At 39.5% G+C, this 19,690-nt stretch overlaps 1 protein-coding gene across 2 annotated transcripts in view; it reads right to left on the bottom strand.

Moving 5' to 3' along the window:
- Positions 1-18,427, bottom strand: part of CAP2 (cyclase associated actin cytoskeleton regulatory protein 2) — a 142,082-nt gene extending 123,655 nt beyond the window's left edge. For both annotated transcript variants that reach the window (XR_013993898.1, XM_081057890.1), the window contains exon 1: positions 17,987-18,427. The gene's annotated coding sequence lies outside the window, so the exon portion shown is untranslated. The remainder of the gene's footprint in view (positions 1-17,986) is intronic.
- Between the last annotated feature and the right edge of the window lie 1,263 nt (positions 18,428-19,690).

The raw sequence follows: 19,690 nt of genomic DNA, 5'->3' as shown, positions 1-19,690 counted from the left end.
ACAAACAAACAAAACCACACCACTATTTTTTATTGCAAAGGAGTTCCAAAAGTTGCTCAGAGTGTTGAAACAGTGTAATCAGAATAAAAGAGATCAGAGAGTTACAGAAGCAAAAGAACACCTTAAATTTTTCACAAAACTGGGGAAACATATATAAGATCCTGATTAGTTGACTGATTCCTCTAAAGCCTCTGGTAACAAGCCACTGCAGAGAAAAAAAGCAAACTCTTCAGCTTGATTTTCAACAGAACCTCACCCCAGCCCTCTATACCTCACCAGTCTCCTGAGATCCAATCACAAGGGTGACTTGCCCCTTCCCACATATGCCCCCTGCCTCCAATCTGTCTTCTGTGCTGTGGTTCTATGGTTTCTACTGCTTCAAAGGTCCTTCCCAGCACTGTTGCGCCCATTCTCCAAATCCCAATTCCTGTGAGAGGTCATCGAGTGTGCCAAAAATCAGAGGTAACTTGCCTTGAAGTATTTATTTCCTTTCATCTCCATCAAATACAGAGTAGACTATAGAAAGTACAATAAACAACCACATATAGAAGTTACCTCCCATCCCATTTGCCCTCTGTACTCTAGTGGTACCATTCCTTAGAACCACCCCGATCAGTCTTGTAACATAAATATTTATTCTCTAGGTTACAATCTCTGAAGAGGCTAAGGCTCATAATTTAATGTAATGGAAAAAGCATTTTTGGCATCAGAGAACATTAATTTGAGACCCTGACCCTTAATTGACAACCACATGAATGACTCTGGGCAGATTACTTAACCTGTCTCATTCTCAGTTTCTCATTTCCAATACACGAACTCATTCCTTTTTCATTCACTGACTTAAGAAAATTGTATAAGAATGTGTTTGAGCTGTGTTCTGTGCTGGCTGTTGGGGCTACAGTGGTGGATGAGACATATACTCTGTCTCCAAGGCACCATGATTTCCTCAAGGAATGGACAGTTTGGCTGTTAGAACAGGACAGCACTCCAGGCCACCAGGCCACCAGGCCACAGGGACCAGGGTTGTTTCAGCAGGAAAGAGCCCAGTGGGAACTGAGACCAAGGGCAAATCTAAGTATATCTCGAAGGCTGGCTCTGTGCCCTGACTTGGAGTGGTGGGACTGGGTAAGGACCGAGCCATAAAATCATAGACTCTGAATGCTGAGTGGGACCAGGACAGACCCCTATTCCATTCACTTATCATGAAGTGGGAACTCCCTTAGCTAAATGTAAGGCAAGAACTCTTTAGGGAAAAGGAATGACCTCCCCAAACTCCTCTATAACCGGTTCTAGGCTCCAGTGCTGTTGGGGAAGCTCTTTCTATTCCTGTGGCCCCACACTGCCCTCTTGCTGTTGTTCAGGCCATGGAGGAGGTAGAGGTTAAAGAGGTGCTTCTAGGATTTCCCCAAGGGTCACATCCTGACACTGGGAGAAGAAAGACCCCGCTGGCCAGCTACCACAGCCTGGACAGGGTTTTCATGGACCTTTTGTCTCTCCATAAAGTCAAAGTATTGTTTTCCTTGTATCCAGAATATATAAAGAACTCTTAAACTCAATAATAAGAAGACAAATACTCTAATGTAAAAATGGGCAAAATATTTGAATAGCTATTTTTCTAAAGAAGATATGCAAATAGCCACAGTACATGCAAAGATACTCAATATCAATAGTCATTAATGAAATACAAATTAACACAAGACACCAGTTCACTCCCACTAGCATGGCTATAACCAAAAAGAGATAGTAACAAGTGCTGGTGAGGCTATAAATAATTATACTTCTACATTGCTTGTGGGAATGTAAAATGGTGCCACTGCTATGGAAAACAGTTTGGAAGTTTCTTAAAAAGTTAAACATATATTTGCCATGTGACCCAGCCATTCCACTAATAGTTATCTACTCAAGAGAAACAAAAACATAACATGTCCACACACAAAAAACTTGTATACAAATGTTCATAGCAACATCATTCATAATAGCCAAAAGAAAGAAAGAAAGAAAGCAAACAACCTAAATGTCCATCAATTGATGAATGGAAAAATGATATGTTGTGTATCCATACAAGGGAATATTATTTGGCAGTAAAGAGGAGTGAATAACTGATATACGCTACAACATGAATGAACCTCCAAACCATTATGCTATGTGAAAGAGCCACTGAAAGAGCCAGAAGACCGTGTATTGTACAATTCCATTTATATAAATATCCAGAAAAAGCAAATAGAGACAGAAAGTAGATTAGTGGTTGCCTAGGGCTATGGATAGGAATGGGGAGTGACTGTAAATGGGCACAAAGTTTCTATTTGGAGCTATGAAAATGATTTAAAATAGGATTCTGGTGGCAGTTGTGCAATGCGGTATGTGTACTAATAATTGCTGAGTTGTGCCCTTAACATGGGTGAATTTTATGGTATGCAAAATCGTAGCTCAATAAAACTTTTAAAAAACAAACAAAAAAATATTAGGTTGGTGCAAAAGTAATTGCGGTTTTTACAATTATTTTTAACCCTTTAAACCGCAATTACTTTTGCACCGACCTCATAAATCCAGTTCCTCTTTATAAAGGTATAGCTGAAAACCTATTAAACCTGAGTAATTTGCTGCTGTCTTCTCCCAGCAAAGTCATAGGTGGAGATTACACTTAGCCAGAAACTGCTCTGAATGGCGCCACCCCTCACTCCTGGAACTACTGTAGGTCCCAAGATATGGGGACAGAACGGAGCAGTGGTTCTTACTGCTCCTCTCCCTCTTGTGTGTCAGAATCACTGGGGAGGAGTGGGGACTCCTAAATGCACATTCCTGGGCCACAGTCTCAACAATACTAATTCAGTGGTTCTGCATTTTGTCAGGAATCAGCATTTTTAAGAAGCACATGTCAGAGTACAAGGGCCTACCGTTTGAAAAATCCTATTATAGAAAAGTACACAGGAATGCTATCGGGGTATGTGAGAATGGCAGGGCCAAGAACTGGGTACTCACCTGAGCCCCGGGAAGTAGGGAAGCTACTAAAGTATAGTTGGAAACTAAACGAAATCTCGAAGGATGAGGAGGTGTTATTCAGAGGAAAGGTAAGAAAAGGCATTCCTGAGCCTATTGCCCAACCCTGTGCAAAGACCTGGAGGCATTACAGCCAGAGAATATTTATGGAGCATTCACTATGTGCCAGGAGTAACGGGATTGGTGAGTAGTTAGAAAAAGTGGTCTATAAAGCTGGGAGGGGATCTGGGGATTCACCATGTATGAAGATGACCGTGGATTAAAGATTTGAGAGATGTTTAGAATAGGTAAAATCTGAGAAAGGATTAAAGGGATTAAATGGGGTTGGGAAGGAAAGAGAGAAGGTAGGATGTCTTAGATGTCTTGCCCTGGGATAAGGTGGTGCCAATAAAAACAGAGATAGAGAATGGAGGTGGCTAAGGAAGAGGAGGAGCTCAGTTTTAGACCCCTTAGTTTGAGGGGCCTACAGTGATACTGAGATGACAGCTGGCAGCTGCAAGTAGGAACCTAAAGTTCAGGGGACTTCTGGAATGGAATTAAATGGTAAGTGTTACCTACTTATTATTAAATAATAACTGCTTCAGGATTCTTGGGAAGATTGAAGGAGATGATGAGGTGAACTTCGTACACTATAAAATGATGCCTAAATGTCATATTGTAATTTACCTCTGACTTCTCCATAGCACATTCATCACTGTGATCTGTTCCCAGCAAGTGCTCAATCTGTGAATTATCACGAGAGTTACCGCCTCTCTTGCCCCCCAAACACAATGACCATACCATCTCACACGCCACACTTCTATGACCACGACACAGAACAAATAAACTGCAGAATCATCACTGACTGAAAGTGTATAAGGGGATATCATTTCATAAGTCAGCTATTTCTTGCAACATGACTAGAAATAGTTTACTTTATTAAACTTTGTCATCTCAGTGTTAAGAATGCCATGTTTCTAGAATAATGAAGGTAGTAAAGTTTGCTGAAAATCTTCCTAATCTCAGCATTCTGGTATTTATTGTAGTATTTACATACAATTGAATAACAGATTCAGCAAATCCCTTAAAAGAAAAACCCTAAGGGTCAGTTCTTAAGTGTTGGGCCAGTTTTATGCGTGGACATTTTCAACAAGCGTGACTGTGGATCATTTGATCTAAAATAGTCAGGTGATCGATTTGCCCCAAGAGCTTTCTTCTAACCCCTTTTTGCTTCTTCATGTATCTCCAAACTCTGGGTCTACTTTCATACTTGACTTCGATTTATTACTTTAACAAAATCAGAGTTTTTGAATAGAGCTGTGCGCCACCAAAAGACTGTAGGTTCTTCTTGTTTGCTCTTTAGAGCTGAGAGCCCAGAGGAAAGGGGAAACAGAGAAAAAATGGCAAAACAGGAAGAAAAAAATGGTGAGGTGTGGGGGGAATCGAAGGGGAAAAAGGTATAAGGGAAGGCATGGAAAGAAGGAAGGGGGTTACCAGTGCTGGCCACGAAGGGATAAGCCCACTGCAGCCTATCTCCAAACTTTGTTCAAAACACAAAAAGCAACTCCCTGACTCTGAAAACTAAACAGCAGCAGGTGAATTGAGGAGGCAACCAAAACTTGAGAAAAGGACCCATTTGGGAGTACATTTCTGTGTTTCTTTTTTTCTTTTCTTTCCAGAGTTGGGCCGAGCTCAGAACAGCACAGAGGGTGTAAGCAAGAAAACTTTGAGAGACCCCTCCTCCTCCTTTCCAGAAGACCTGGAAAGGAAGCCTTGCAAATGGAAGAATGAGAGGGAAAGTCCAGACTTTTTTTTTATTTCCGTTTTTCTCTCCCATGAGTGGCCGCAGTCACAGAACTGTGTGGCAGAACAGTAAGCAAAAGCAGAGGCAGCTAAAAGTTCCTCCAAAACCCAGAGGAGCAGGGAAAAGAGGCCCTGTGGTCCAAAGAGTGTGGGAGAATTTTTGTTATTTTTTTTCCTCTCACTTTTCTCTCACGGCTTTGCCTTGAAGGTGGCCCCAGTCTATACTGCAGCTGTGTGAGCAACTAACACTTTGTGAGAAACCCAATATTTCTGTCCAGAAGGCCAGGAAAAAAGGGCTCTTAAGGGAGAGGAGAGTGTGGGAGGAATCCCAGAGAGGAGAGACTGAAGAAGGGGAAACCTCCGATCCTGTGCATGAACTAGCACAAACCCCAGTTCCTCCGCTGGGCTGTGTGTATGTAGGACAGGTCCAAAGGCTTGAGAACTGAGCTATGACATAAGCCACTGTCCAAGTTCTGACTAACCCCTAAATTCTCCTTCTACAGGATCCAAAACAACACAGTATGGGTTTTGAAAAACTAACTGATGTTAGATGTGCCTGACGTTGGATGTTCCATTGCCCACAGACTGCAAGACAGAACTGGGTTGACTGCCTGATGAAAAAAAAAAAAATGGAACATTTCAAAGGACCCAGAGTCTCACAACTTAATACTCAAAATGCCAAGAATTCAATCCCAAAACGTTTGACATGCCAGGGACTGGGGATAGAAGTTCTTGGTACAGACCCGAAACTTATAGAGACACAAGTGAAAATTTTAGAACTGAAAAATACAATAATGATAAAAAAAACATGCACTGATGGGCTCAATAGCAAAATGAAGCTGACAAAAGGAAGTGTCAGTGAACTTGATGATATAGATATTATCCAATCTAAAGAATAGAGAAGAAAAAAGTTTGAACAAAAAAATGAACAAAGCGTAAAAGCCTAATGTTAGTGTCACTGGAATCCCAGGAGAGGACAAAGAGATCGACGTAGAAAATGTGTTTGAAGAAATAATGGCCAAAAACTCCCCAAATTTGGTGAAGGCTATACATTTACAGATCCAAACAGAGCTATCAACAGATTATTATACACATACATGCACACACACATAATATGTTACAGTAAGTGCCTCCAAAGGGGAAAAAAGGAAAGATGAATGAAATCAAAATGTAACTGCCTGATAAGAAATAAAATGTGAAAGGCTATCATCCCATTTTGAGAGGTCTCCCAAGTACCAAGGCCTTTAGTTCTTAAATGTCTGCCTTAAATTGAACAGAAAAAGAAGTCACGCGAACTATGTCAATCAATAAATTGGTTCATTTACCAACGCTAAACTTGCAGAAAGTGTTTATCACATTGTATATTCTTGATTTTGGTCAGAAAACAGAGGGAGGATGAGTTACAAAGAGATTTTCAAGCTTTTATTTGTAGATAACTTAAAGGAATTTTGTAAAACTTTCTCGCACATTTTTAGATAGACATGTAAAAACTTTCACAAAAATATGAATAATTGTGAAGAATGTAACTTTTAGCACTCTGTAAACATTGATATGTAAAAGTTAAACTACTTTATCACTCACTGAAATATGTTTATTGGAATTCATCATCCTTCATTTTAAAAGAATGAACAGGCTGCCCTTTAACAGTCACAAATTTTGCTAATTATATTTCCACTCTTCTTGCCCTACACAAGTTCATCCTAGTTTTATGCATCTTATGCTGTAACATATTTGATTCATTACCCTATCATATTTCTTTCTGCATCAAATACATGTATATACACTTTAAATTCAATTGCAAAAAAGTTACTATTATTAGAATACAACTTATCAAAACAACACAAATATTGCAAATGTTGACAAATAATTGTTAAATGTAAATAAAAAGTAATTTCTATTGGAAACACCCCTTATGAGCACTTTTATTTTTAATTATTTCCTGCATATGTGGATGAGTATACTTATTGTGAATGAGTCAAGATGGAACATCAATTTCATTCTCAATTTTTATGTTTATCAATATAAATGTTGGAAAACTATGTTCACATAAACGAGGAGATGGGAATAGATGAAGAGAAATATCAATTTCAATTTTTTTAATGTCTTCTGAGCTATATACTAAATATCACATGGTAATGAAATATCAAAAATTATTTTAATCATCAGCGTAAGGAAAAAATGGGAAAGACTGAAATTTAGTGAGTACCTGATCTATTCATCCATCTGGGTTGTTTCAGCCTTTCATTATCTTTGACTAGGTTATTTCACCACTCTGCAGACATACAAGTTAACTTATAGAAAATTTATAATAAAGTAAGTAATTGGTGTCTATGGGAATGCAAATAAATTTTATCCTGTGGAAGTTCAACTGACTTCCCTCTCAAACTGAAGAAGCCAGAGTTACATCTATTAAGCAATTTCATTTCAACATTCCTATCAACGATCCCCTTTGAACAGATTGCAGACCGTTCTGGGTCTTTCAGTTTTTAATGTTTAAAAATATTCCCTTTTTTCATTTGTATGCTAGTCATACTTTCAACCTCTCTTAAATTTTTGCTTTCACATCAGTTTACAATTTGACTAGACTGAACTTCAGTTTTTGTATTTTTTTTATTTTTAAATATTTTTTATTTTTCCAATTACAGTTGACATACAATATTATATTAGCTTCAAGTGTACAACATAGTGATCAGACATTTAAATAATGTACAAAGTGATCACCCTGATAAATCTAGTATCCATCTGACACCATACATAATTATTACAACATTATTGACTATATTCCTTATGCTATACATTACATCCCATGACTATTTTGTAACTTCCAGTTTTTACTTCTTCATCCCTTCCCTTTTTTCACTCATCGTTTCAAAACCCCTCCTATAAGGCAACCATCAAAATGTTCTCTGTATCTGTGAGTTTGTTTCTGTTGTTTGTTCATTTTGTTCTTTAGATTTCACATGTAAGTAAAATCATATGGCACTTGTCTTTCTCTATCTGACTCACTCCACTCAGCACAATACCCTCTAGGTCCATCTATGTTGTCGCAGATGGGAAGATTTCATTCTTTTTTATGGCTGAGTAATATTCCATTGTATATATGTACCACCTCTTCTTTATCCACTCATCCATTGATGGACACCTAGGTTGTCTCCATATTTTGGCTATTGTAAATAATGCTGCAATAAACATACGGATGCACATATCCTTTCAAAGCAGTGTTTTGGGTTTCTTGGGATAAATACCAAACAGTGGGATTACTGGGTCCTTCTTTGTCTCTTGTTTTAAAGTCTATTTTGTCTTGTATAAGTATTGTTACCCAATTTTTTTATTTGTTTCCATTTTCATGAAATATCCTTTTCCATCCCTTTACTTTCAGTCTGTGTGTGACTTTCAAAGTGAAGTGAGTCCCTTGTAGGCAGCATATGTAAGAGTTTTGTGTTCTTATCCATTCAGATACCATGTCTTTTGATTTAAACATTTAATCCACTTACATTTAAAGTAATTGTTTATAGATATGTAGCTATTGCCATTTTATTATTCATCTTTTGTTCTGTTTTTGTTTTTTTCTTCTTGTTAAAGAAGTCCCTTTAACATTTCTTGTCATATTTGTTAGCTTTTTCTTGTCTGGGAAGCTCTTTTTCTCTCCTTTGATTCTAAATGATAGCTTTGCTGGATAGAGTAATCTTGGTTGTAGGTCCTCACTTTTCATCACTTTGAACATTTCATGCCAATCCCTTCTGGCCTGCAAAATTTCTGTTGGGAAACCAGCAGACAGTCTAATGGTAGCTCCCTTGTAGGTAACTAAGTGCTTTTCTCTTGCTGCTTTTAAGATTCTCTCTTTATCTTTAACCTTTGGCATTTTAATTACATGTCTAGGTGTGAGCCTGTTTGAATTCATCTTTAGAATTCTCTGTGCTTTCTGAGCTTGTATGTCTATTTCCTTTGCCTGGTTAGGGAAGTTTTCCGTCATTATTTCTTCAAATAGATTTTCAATTCCTTGCTCTCTCTCTTTTCTCCTTCTGGTACATTTGCATCATAGGATGCAAATGTTGTTATGCTTGATGCTATCCCAGAGGTCCCTTAAACTATCACCATTTTTTTTTGTATTCCAATTTCTTTTTGCTATTCTGATTGGGTGTTTTCTGCTACTGTCTCTTCCAAATAGTTGATTTGATCCTTTGCTTCATTTAATCTACTGTTGATTCCCTCTAGTGTATTTTTAATTTCAGTTACTGTAGTCTTCATTTCTGACTGGTTCTTTTTTTATGTTTTCTATCTCCATGTTTATACTTCCTATGTCTTTGATAAAGTTCTCACTGAGATCATCGAGAATCCTTATAATTAGTGTTTTGAAACTGCAACCAGTAGATGACTTGTCTCCATTTTATTTTGTGCCTTTTCTGGAGCTTTGTTCTGTTCTTTCATTTGGGACATGTTTGTCTCCCTGTTTTGGCTGCCTCCCTGTCTTTGTTTCTATGTATTGGGTAGAGATGCTGTGTCTCCCAATCTTAGAAGTGTGACCTTTTGTAATAGGAGTCTTGAGGGGCTCAGTGGTGTGGTCTCCGTGGTCACCGGAGCCAGGTGCTCCAGGTGTGTCCCTTATTTGGGTTGTGTGGGCCCTCCTGTTATGGTTGAGTTTTGATTACTGTTGGCACCTCAATGAGAGGGATTGACCCTCAGGCTGACTGATCGTGAGGACTGGTTGTGACTACAGTGAAAGAGCAATTGTGCAGGGACTAACCCTACAAAGCAGGATTTGCTTTATCAGGGCTGTGTTGCCTGCCCAGTCTTCCCTTTGGGTGTCATTTGTGGGGGTGATTGGGTTGTACTCTGGTGTGGTCTGAAGCTGGCCTCTGAGTGTGTTGGTTCTGAGGCCTCTTGGGAGCAGCTATGTTGCAGGTCAAGTTCAGCAACTGCCTGTGCCATGCCTCGGGCCACTTGGTATGAGCTACTAAGTGATCTTTAGATGGTTGCCACTTGTGCAGGGCTTGGAGGTATCTGGGAGAGACTAAGCTGGGAACCAAGGCTGGATACTGCTAGTGCCAGGCTTGGGACTGCTTAGCAAGAGGTATGGGGCATGGCAAAGTCAGATACTGCTTGTTTAGGGTTTGTGAACCTTTGAGAGGTTTTAGGACAGTCCTTAGCCAAGGCACTGTCCTAGACAGGGCATTTGTATGGAAAAGCCACTGGAAGCTGCTTGGGTGGGCCCACAAGTTGGGTGGAGTGTAGTTTCAGGGAATCACCAGGGTGGGGCAAACAGGGTTAACCAGGTTGATGGAGACTCAGATATGGTGTCAGCCTTCATCCGTACACTGGGTCGAGGGAGTGCTCAACAAAGGAACAATGGCGTCTGCCAGAACCTCTGTCTGGGAAGAAGCTGCTCCTCCAGCCCTTGTGCTGGAACCAGGCAATTCAGTTCCTCCCCATATGTCCCTGTTTCCTTTTGAGCTACTGCCCCAGTGCTGGAGCTAAGAGTCAGTGAGTTCATCAGTGAGTAAGACCATGCACAGGCCCTTTAAAGGGAATGTCTGGGATTCCAGCAGCCAAAATCTCCACTGGTTCTCACAACCAGTCGGAAGTTGTGAGGACTTCTCTTCCCAGCACTGGAACCCTGAGCTGCAGAGCCTGGTGTGGGGCTGGGACCCCTTGCTCCTCATGGGGTTCCTCCACAGCTGAGATATCCTTCCCAATTTTTAAATGCCATATGTGTGTATGAGACCAGCCTGTTTCTCATCTCCACCCCTCCTACCCGTCTCAACATAGTTTCTTCTTTATATCCTTAGTTATAAACATTTGGTTCAGTTAGAGTTTAGAAGATTCTCAATGATGGTTGTTTTGCAGTTTAGTTGTAATTTTGATGTGGTCATGAGAGAAGGCTAGTATAGCATTTATTGGGACTGCTTAGCAAGAGGTATGGGGCATACCTCTGCCATCTCGACCAAAACTTTGTTGTTTGTTTTTGTTTTTAAACAAAGACTTAGAAAACACAGATTTGCAATGCCCAAGAATTACAATTATTGACTTTCTCACCCCTAAAACTGATATTCTGAAATGTTCCCCTTTTTTGCCCTCCCCATTCCCTAGATTTTTACATCTTTGGATAACACAATTTAATAAAACGGGTGAGAGATAGGCCCTTTAGTAAAATGGATTAATAACATAGGTTAGATATAGGCCTTTCTTATGTAAAGTGAGATAAATATGTTTATGGAAAAGAAGGTGGGAAAGAGAACCTGCAAGAAGACCACTTTTAGGAAAAAAGAATATAGTAAGATGAGGATTTGGAAATTTATTTTCTCCAAGTTCCTATGTGCATGTACCTGTGGAAATTTTTGTATATACTTAATGTACACAGTTCGAAGATTGCTAGCCTAAAATAAGAAGCACAAAAAAAGAGTTCCGCCCCCCCATTCTATACTACCTAGACTCATCTGCATTACCAAATTTATTTTTTAAAGTTTTCAATTGCAGAAGAACTTAAATTAGATAATTGTCCACCTTTCATTCAGAAGAGACACTGAGGGAAGAGGAGTCCTAATGAAGGGAGAGGCCATTAGGAAGTAGGAAAGAGGGGTGGAGGCTTGTCCACAGTGGAAACTCTGAACAGATAGAAGGTACCATGAGAATACTAAGAAATGAAGAAAAAGTGGCTATGGAAGAAAAATGAAAATTCAAACTTTAAAAATTTTGTTCAAATACTTGTGAACCTGCATTGTACCCATTAAAATCTCTAGCCACAGTTTCTAGTATGCTACATGATGCCAGGAAAAAGACTGTCTGTGTTTAGCTTAATACCAAGCAACTAATTAGATGGACTTTTCCATCAACCTTCTAACTAGGCCAAATATCTGAGTTTCCTGCCACTGGAGAGAGGTGGGCAGAAGTACCAAATAGTATTCATCTGATGGAAAGACCACCTCTATATCACACTACTCCCATACATACACACTTTGGGCAATACAGAGGCTTCAAAACTCAGAGTCCATAAAATGGACACCTCAACTACATATCAGACTACAATCATACTGAAATAAAATTCGCCACTCAGAAGCCTATTTTACTTAGTTCTGGAAAATCTCGTTGACCAGTAGTTTTAGTGTTGTCCTATTTGATTGATTCTTATTGCCTTCGAGTAAAATAACCAACTTATAAGAATCCAGTGATTCTTCTCTGAATCAAACTAAGTAGGAACAAAGTTGAAACTAATGATGACAACGATCTAAGCAGACCCTTTAGACCTATGTTCACAGCCGTAGTGAACTTCTGTTCTTTCTTAGGTCAGATCCCTCACTGATATTCATCTTTGCATCCCCTGTGATTCTCACTGTGCTGGGCATACAAGGTCGGACAATTAAATTTGCAAACTCATCCTAGAAAAAGTGCTACACATCTCATTACTGAATATCACTATGATCACCTTTGAAGTACACGCCTTGGAAGCTATGCACCGACGCCAGTGCCTAGTCCACCCTTAAAGCAATTTTGGAACTCTTCTTCTGGAATGGCCACCAGAGCTGTCGTCGTATTACCCTTGATGTCCTGAATGTCATAAAACTGTCTTCTTTTCAATATTTCCTTTATCTTTGGGTAAAGAAAGAACTAATTGGTGGCCAGATCAGGTGAATAGGCAGGGTGTTCCAATACAGTTATTTGTTTACTGGCTAAAAACTCCCTCACAGACAGTGCTGTGTGAGCTGGTGCATTGTCGTGATGCAAGAGCCATGAATTGTTGGAGAAAAGTTCAGGTCGTCTAACTTTTTCACGCCGCCTTTTCAGCACTTCCAAATAGTAAACTTGGTTAACTGTTTGTCCAGTTGGTACAAATTCATAATTAATAATCCCTCTGATAGCAAAAAATGTTAGCAACATCATTGCAACAAGTTTCCAAACTTCATTGTCAGACCTTGTATTATAGTCATTCAGCATGAGGAAATGAAAAACCAAAGGATCTCAGAGTTTCTGTGAATTTCCACACGGACTGCTGCAAAGTAATGAAGGTTATTTTCTAATGAAACTGAGTACAAGTATTGACACAAGACAATAAATGTTGTTTATGTACTATGAGGTCTCTCCTTGATGTCTCCATAATCTAGCTTCTCCAGGGACTATCCTCCCCTTCAATACTGCCATTTAGCCCTCCACATTTCTACTTTAGTCTCCCAGAACCCTCTTGATCTTTAAAACCCCTTTCTATCGAAACAAGAATGGTTTTAGATCAAACTTTTCTATTGTAGAATGGCCTTAAAGTTCCGAGAAGCTGGGGGCTAACAAGAACATCAAAGGTTACCTAATTCACCCATTCATCAGATAGGTATGAAACTTTAAGAATTAAGGACTAACTGTACCTTCTCCACTTGACTAAGTGGTTAATGAGAAAACAGGATTATTAAATGTCTAATCAACTAAACAGGGCAGATAAAGACCCCATCCATAAATGTTCTTCTGGTTTTAGACAACTTCCTATGTCTGTTCCTTTCTAAGGGCCGTATATTGAAAGGCAAACAATTGTATCGCATATTTTCTACGTGAAACAAGCCATGTTTTCCTTTAGTGGAAAAAGAGTCTACTGAACAGAAAAACAAAACAAGATGGAATTCCGCTGCATATAAAAGATCACATAACAAAAGGACAAATAATTCTATGATTCTACATATATGAAATACCTAGAATAGGCAAGTTCATAGAGACAGAAAGAATAGTACTTACTATGGGGGGGCCTGTGGGGGGGTTATTGTATAATGGGTACAGAGTTTCAGTTTGGGATGATGTAAAAGTGCTGGAGATGGATGGTGTTGACTATTGTATGATTTTGTCAATGTACTTAATGCCATTGAATTGTATAATTTAAAATGGTTAAAACGGTAAATTTTATGTTATGTATATTTTACCACAGAAAGAAAAAAACCTTTAAAAAATCCCTTATAATGGCCTCTTCTGGCCTTAGGGTGCTTCTCCCCTTCCTGAATAAAGTGGAAATATCCTGAATGAACTGAAAAAGTTCACAGCCTGAATCAGGGCAGACCTAGAAAGTACCCAAAGTTAAAATACCAGATTTCCAACTGGCTTGCTACCAGAATAACCAAATTAATCATGTTAGAAATATTAGACTACCCAGCAAGATACCAGACAAGGAAAATGTTAGTGAAGTTTAGTAACCGCTTACCTACCTCGCTTAAAGTAATATCCCTTTGATTTAATAGTTAAAGTTGTGCTCTGTCCCATCCTAAACCCAGGTGATATAAGGAGGTGAAGATGTTCATAAGTGATTGGGTTAAGTGAGCCTGCTGTAAAATTCAGCTGTACAGTTTTAGATTAGTGTTTTTCCACACTTCTTAGGACATGAGAAAATAAATATTACAATTAGAATTTAAATAGGATGAGAAGTCAGGTTCTCAGCTCTAGTCATTTTATCTTGGTTTGGGGGAACAAATAAACTGGGTATATACCATTAATGTAAAAGTCAGAAAAAGAATCAATTTGGGGGCGTCATTAAGATACATGGGACATTTGCATTCACATGGAAGAACTCTTGCACATGTGTGCCAAGATAAGTGTAAAAGATTTCCAAATCAGCACTCTTTGTAATAGCAAAACATGGGAACCAATTCAAACGCCCATCAGTAAGAGAAAAGATAAATTGTGAAATATTTGCCAACAAATACGATATAGTTACATGCAGCAATACGGATAATTCTCAAAAAATTAATGTTGAGTTTTTTGAAAGTGAGAATATTATATATACCCTTTTAATAAATCAAAAATAAGCCAACCTACCAACATCCTATTTTGAACTACATATATATTTCATAAAACTGTTTTACTATAAAACCAGAGAATGATTAACAGAAAATTCAGGGTTAGGAAGGACATGGAGAATGGCATAAAAGAAGGGCACAACGCAGTATGCAACAGTATAGGTAACAATCTGGTTCTTTTTTTGTAGCTTTCTGTTTATTTTCTTTAATAGCTTACCTGAGATATAACTTACATATGATACAATTCACCCATTTGAAGTGCTTAATTCAATGATACATGCAACCATCACCACAATCAAATTTAGAACATTTTCCTCAGCTCAAAATAAAACCTTGTATCCTTCATCACCCCAACCCTCCCCAACCCCGCCCTGCTTCCCTAACCCCCAGCCCTAAGCAACCACTAATTGACTTTCTGTCTCTAGGGATTTCCCTGTCCTGGACATTTTCATATGAACAGAATCATACGGTATGTTTTTTTTCTCTGTGTGTGTGACTAGCTTTTTGCACTTCCAATAATGTTTTCAAGATCCATTTACATCGTAACATGTATCAGTACTCATTCCTTTTTATGGCCAGATAATATTCTATTGTGTGGATATACCACATTTTGTTTATCCATTCATCAGTTGATAAACATTTGGGTTGTTTCCCCTTTTGGTTATTATGAATGGTGTTGGTATAAACATTTGTATATAGGTTTCTGTGTGGATATATGCTTTTATTTCTCTTGGATACATATCCTAGGAGTGAAATTGCTTTATTATATGGCAACTCTATTTTTAACTTTTGAAAAAGTTTTCCAAAACAGTTACATCATTTGATATTCCCACCAGCAGTGTATAAGGATTCCAATTCCTCCACTTCTTCGCCAACACTTATCTGATGATGTTTTGAATCTAGCCATCCTAGTGGATGTGAAGTGGTATCTCATTGTGGTTTTGATTTGCATTTCTCTGATGAATAATGATGTTGAGCATCTTTTCATGCGCTTATTGGTCATTTCTTTGGAAAAATATCCATTAAGATCCTTTGACCATTTTTATATTGGGTTATTTATCTTTTATAAATTGAGTTGTAAGAGCTTTTTATATGCATTAGATACAAGTCCCTTATCACATATATGCTTTTAAAATATTTTCACCCATTTTTTGGGTTATCTTTTCACAATTATGTAGTTCTTAAGCCCTAGTTTTTAAAGCTATGTGATGGTGTCGCAGGTGGTCATTTGAATATAATGTTTAAAGCTCACATAAACTTAGAATATTATTGTTATACATAAAATATTACATAATTAAAGAACTTAAAAAAATCCTCATTCATAAAGACATCTGTTAGGTAGAATTCAAGACCAAACAAAACACTATAATGCCACAAATAAGCTAATGCTACTTTTGAAGGCATTTAACTTAACTTCCAGGTAAGACTTAAGCACTAGGAGAATCTGGCCCACTAATCCTTTCAAAAGGTTCATCTCCAAACTCTGTCACATGTAGGGGGGATTAGCAAACTACTACCAATGGGATAAACCTCCCCGCCACCTTTCTGTTTTTCTGTCTCCTGTCTTCTCTCAACCTAAGAATGATTATTACATTTTTTAATGCTTGGGGGGAAAAAAAGAAAAAGATGTTCCTACTGGTTAAAGTTACATGAGCTTCAAATTTCAGCATCTACAAATAAAGTGAAATGCAACCAAACCATGCTTGTACGTATTGCCTATGGCTGCTTTAAGCCACAATGGTGCGGTTGAGTAGTTACTAAACAGACCACACGGCCAGCATGGCCTACATATTTACCAACTAGCCCTTTACACAAAAAGTTTGCCAAACCTTTCATTTTATCAACCAATTTGACTTCTCACATCAACACTGAGCAGCAGAAATCTATTTCCTACCAGCTAAGACCAGCTTGATGGTCACCTTCATGATTTCTCACAGTTAATTTCTTTGTCTCTTTATCTTTAATATTTATATGACACCTTGATTCTAACTTTATTAGGATTTTTAGATTTGGAGATTTGTGGAATAGTCTTTCCTTGCAAAATATGCAATTTCAAGAAGTCATGATCCAGCCACACTCAAACTATTGAGTTAGTTTAATAAACTTTTATCGTCTTCTCATTATATGCTGTGACTCAAATACTGTTTTCATGCTCTAAGAACTACCAAAACCCCAACCTTGTCCTCAAGAGGTTTACAGTATAGCCAATAAGAACCATTTCCCCAAACATCACTGCACTGTTGTAATCTTACATTAAGTGAGCTTAGATATTTTATCCCAGAATTCTAAGGCATTCTTTAAATTAAAAAAAAAATCTTTATTCGCAATTGAGAAACAGTGCTGTGTAAACAATTCTGGTAAACTACGGTGCGGAAGTCTCATAGGCTTCTGCTTTCCCAAGACTATATAATCAAAGGTTCTTTTTTTTTTTTTTTGTTAGACAGCAGACTGCTCAGAGAAACAAAGTTGTTCCTTTCAAAAAATTTCCAGGAGTGACTGGAAAATCTCTAAGGCCCCTTTCAATTAAAAAAAAACTAGGATTCCACATTAAAATAATAATAATAATAATAATCAAAGGTTCTTGATCTTTTTTTGCTAACTGTTCATCTCCGCTTGGCTATTTGGACCTAACCCTAGTTCAGTCTCCTAAATGCAGTCACCCATATTTACTCATTGTAAAGAATGCATCGATTCAAGTACCGCTAAAACTTGCAGGCTATTTGTGATGCCGGACACCACTCTGATGAGAGGAAAGGAAACACCACCCACACGTGATTATTAACCCTAAAAAGGATAATAACGCCGATACTGCCAGGAACAACCCTCTTTACCCAAAGCAGCAGTGGTGAGGTGCCCTTTTCCAAGCTGTCCCTCAGTGCCTCAGCTGCCTTTGCATGTTTTTACAATGACACACTGACTCAAGTCAGGTCCTGCAGAGAAGCCAGGGCTGGTTTTTTCCAGCCCTGATGGAGGTGGCTGTGATCAGATCCAGTCTAATGACAGCCCCTCTCCCCGCACACACGCTTCCCCGTGAGGCTCAGAGCCCAGCGGACGAGCATCGCAAAGTGAGCGGAGCCTGGAGCGCGAGGCCGCCGCCGCCTGTCCAGCCGCAAACCCGCTCCGAGCGGCGGGAGGCACCTTGAGCCGGGGTCGGTCGCGGGGGCAGGGCGCGCCGCTGCGCTGACCTAGATGAGGAGGCCGCCCCCGCCTGCGCCCCCGCGGCCCAGGCGTCCGGCCCCGGCCCCCGCCAGGGTCCCCGCCCCAGGTCCCGGGTGTCCAGTCCCCACAGACGTCCGCACAGCCTTTCTTCCTCGCCCGCCGCCGCCGCGTCCCGGCCGCTCTGCACCCCACCCTTTCCGCGCAACTTGCGAGCGCGGGCCACGGGCGCCCCCCGCACCTGCATCCCCGGCCTTCCCCTCCCTCGCCCTGCCCAGCAGCTCCAGGATTACCTGCTTGGATGTCTTGGGGTTTTGTTCTCGGCGATGCAAATCCGTGTTCGGTCACTCGCACCCTCCTCCCGCCTGCCCTCCTCCCCTCCTCCCCCCTGAAAGAGTCGGTGTCAGTCACGCTGCTCCAGGGGAGAGTCGCCGGTGGCTTCCGGAAGCTCCAAATACAGAGAAGCCGTGGGGGAGAGTGAGAGCAAAGCTGCGCGAGTGGGGAGTAGAAATAAAGGGCAGCAGAGAGGAAAGGGGGATCGAGAAAAGGAGGGGCAGATGGGCCTTGGGAGAAAAGAGAGGGAGATAGCGAAGGAGAGGAAGGGAGAGGGAGCCTGCCAAGCGCCAGGCTATGAAAGAAACGAAACTGCATCAGACAGCTTTGCAAGGATCCAAGAAGCTCCTGGCTGAAGGAGCCACGGACAGATTAGACTTCCAACACTTGTACAGAGAAATGAGGGGTTCTTGGGAAGCAAGAGGCAGGCCTGTGTGTCCCTCAACCCCGGTACATGGCTAGAGGCCCTGGCAGGAAAAGGAGTGGACATCTAATCCTTTAGCATCAAGTTCAGGTGAACTCATATCTTGAAACAACATTTTAAAAATGTATTTACATGCAGCAGCTTGAAAAGGAAAAAAAAAGCTTGATTATTTAAAAACAAACGTACCCCAAACCAATCTACTTTTTGAGCGTGTAAGTTTGTGACCATTTCCCCATTCTATATTAGTTATAATTAGAAAATTGGAGGCATTTTACTTTTTTGCTCAAACTATTAGAAGGAAAACATTGATTTTCAATTTTCATCAGTTTATTTCAATGTTCAAAAGTGGACTTGAAGCTCTTCATTGAATGAACGTCAGGAAAATAAATACAGACAAGAGAGAGAATGGGGAGGGTGTAACTGATACTTTTTAAAGCAAAATTTCTAAGTAAACACAAGGATGAATGTCTAAAAAGCCAATGTTTTGTGTTGATGTTAAAATTGCAGCTAATTCAGTTCAGCATTACAAGTCTTATTCTGACCCCATAGGTCACAACTTAAAGTCATTCTTATTACACATTGCCCTCGGTTAACAGTGGTGATGGAGTGCCTCTTTGCTCCCTTTTGTCTGGAAAGAAGGGAAACAAAACGACAAATGACAAATGAATGCATATACTGCATACAAGTATATCCAAAACCAGTGCCATCTCTTGCAAGCACATGCCTTGCATTCAGTAAGTATTTAATACATTTATACTGAAGAATGAATGAATGAAGTATATATGTATTTAGAACATTTTATTCCAGGAATGCAAAAAATAATATATCCACAACAACTTATCTGTACGGGTTCACAGGAAACTTCCAAGCATCCTAATATGACTTTATTTTTCCTAGCATTGACTTCAACAAATATTAATAGAGCATTTTCTCTAGCTAAGTGTATTTTGCATTGGGGTATCAAGTATTATGGAGTATAAAGGTGAATAAGGCACAAATCCTGCCCTTAGATTTATAACACAGTAAGAAGATGAAGAGAGTATAAAAATAACCACAGTGTAAGGAAGACTGCAAAAAACATCCTAAGAGAAGCATGAACAAAGTTCTGTGCATGTGCAGAAAAGAGGGTGGTTGTTTCCAGTACTAGGGTAAGAGAATGCATCCTGGTGGAAAGTTGAGCCTTCAAGGAGAAATTAAATAGTAAGAGTGGACTGTGCGGGAAGGACACTCAAGATGAAAG

Source organism: Rhinolophus hipposideros, assembly GCF_964194185.1.
Source record: "Rhinolophus hipposideros genome assembly, chromosome: 8".
In the NCBI taxonomy this organism is placed as follows: domain Eukaryota; kingdom Metazoa; phylum Chordata; class Mammalia; order Chiroptera; family Rhinolophidae; genus Rhinolophus; species Rhinolophus hipposideros.
This window is presented reverse-complemented; position numbering and strand designations above follow the sequence as displayed.